Here is a 2,500-nt window from a genome sequence, read left to right as displayed (position 1 = left end):
AAGTTCTGCCAAATCTCTGTGCAATGGAAAAATCAGAGTTCACTCCTTCACTTTACTTATTTTCATATTCACTTTTATCTCCGTCCTTCGTATATTAAAACTTAACTTCAACCCAAAGAAATTTGCTGGTGAACTTTTGACGTATTAGAGAGACGCTCATAATTTATGTGAACGATACATGGCTTGACCTCTTAGTCTACTTCTGAGGCTTCTATTTTTCTCATGAGCGGAAATCACCAATTATGTCTCTCATGATCAGAAGCAGATATAAACTACCTTTGAGATAAAAGCCACGATAATGACAATTGTAGGGGGTTTACGAGCAACTCGCTCGCTGAGCGTTGAGGTACCAGGTATCTGAGTTTACATCTTGTTGTTCTTTAATCTTTACAGGAGCTCTTATGTCTTGTTTGCAGCATCAATTAACAAATTCTGCTAGACAACTAACTGTAACTAAATTCAACTACTCTCCCTCTTATGCTAAACACTGGCAACTTATATAAGTAAAAGGTAGGTACGTTCAGGCCTGCTGACCATGAGAGTTACAAAAGCTTTTCCGAGTGACTTAAGCGAATTTCATAAGAAAAAAAAAACCATAAGAAAACCAATGAAAGCATGACAGCTAAACCCACGAGACTCTACCTTAAACCAAAACAGGAACTCTTATGTAGGTAACAATCAAGGTCAGCGACGGTTCCAGAACGTGCCCTCTTCAACGACTGACAATCAAATTTAATATATGACAGTCATGTTGAAAAACTACTTTAAAAGGTAATAGAATTTGAAAACCTGTCGACACAAATACGGATTATCCTTTATCTATAAACTGATCATAACAAGACTCTAGTCACGAGTGAAACGTCAAGCACAAACATGAAATAAACTTAAAATAACCTTCAAAATACTCCACAACACAATGTAGCCTGGCTCCAGAGGTCCGTTCTCGAAATATCTAGGATGAAATAAACCGTGCTCACGGTTCACGAATTAGATAAGAAAAAAATGACCTCTGGAACGCGGATAACGAATATGTTGCCAGAAAATTAAATGTAAAGTGAAGCAAAATAAGGTGCTAGAACTCAGGCTCACAAAGAATTTGGTTGGATTCGTGCAACTTTTCCCACTTTTCCCTTTATTTCAGACCAAATTAGGAGCTTTTTGCTACTCTGTTGCTGAACTGATCGAAAATTTGACGCCATGTTGAAGTATTGTGTCCCCAGTAACTGCTTTGATCGGCTTTGACATTAGAGAAAAGCATACTTTGTGTAACCCTATACCAAGAGAGAATCAGCTTGTCTATACCTCGTTTAAGAACTGACTCAAAATGAGAAAGCCGTTGCAGTTCAAGCATTGAAAACGTTTCGTCTTGTAAAATAATAACCAATATCAAGCTAAACACTACCCTTTCTTAAACCAGAAAGCTTGAAGCTGCAGACTTATATAAAAATTGACTCCGTTCGCCCCCCGCTCCCCATCTCTTGGGGGACGAATCGCAAAAGGTGTCCTTCGTGCTTACAGCGATTGCGTAATTTCTCATCAAATTCTGTGACAGGCGCATGCCATGTCAAGTATCGCATTTAAGTCCACGAAATCTAAGATGTGATTTGATTCCCCTGTATTATTTTAAGACACAGGTCACAGTAGTGATATTGCGCATTCCCTTTCAGTCAAGTTGAATATTTCACGGTCAAGAATCGCGTGAAGGAACCCTTGCATACCATCGTCCACGCTATCCTCTTTAAAGCCTTTATGATCAGGTTTGTGTTTGATTTTCAACTTAGTTTTACAGACATTTAGTGCTGACTCACGAGTGACTTTTGTATGGGGTATTAGTATCTTATACAGCTTGCTTGTGACCCCATCATTTCGTATGTTTGTATTAAGTCTATCGTATGATAGTTTTAACATATCTTTACTGACGCTGAAAATGTCACATTCATGGTACTTCATTCTGCAGTCAGCAAGGATTTACTCTAAAGTGAAAGTATCTCTAGACTGCAATCCCCGACAGATTGATGTCGATGAATGAACAACCCACGAAAGCCACACCCAATTACTTCTTTACCTCAATCCTTACGACTTCCGATAAACTCTACCTACACCTAATTGGAATAAGGTTGTCATAGGAAAAAGCAAAAAGCATAAAGTTAAATAGGAATTAATTAGCATGTAATTATCATAGCTTGCAACATTCACGACACAAACGCTTTAATATAGCTGAATATTAATCACGTAATATGGGAGAAATCATTTGCATCAGTTTCTTGGTGTCATTCTAATGCAATTCGAGGCTGATTCATCTAGCGAATTTCAAACGTGGTCGAATTACAAAGGTAAATCGGATAACTACTAAAGAAATAATGGCTCCATTTTTTTCAATAAATAGAGCCTGGGGTAAATTCCAGGAACGCGACGCGTGTTTTAGATTAGTGCTAAATAGAAAAGCGAGTCTGCGTATGGCTGCAGTGCACAACAACATCTGATCACAATTTTCAAGCAA

Source organism: Porites lutea, chromosome 10, assembly GCF_958299795.1.
Source record: "Porites lutea chromosome 10, jaPorLute2.1, whole genome shotgun sequence".
In the NCBI taxonomy this organism is placed as follows: domain Eukaryota; kingdom Metazoa; phylum Cnidaria; class Anthozoa; order Scleractinia; family Poritidae; genus Porites; species Porites lutea.
The sequence above is the reverse complement of the archived record's forward strand: the minus strand, read 5'-3'. Positions refer to the sequence as shown.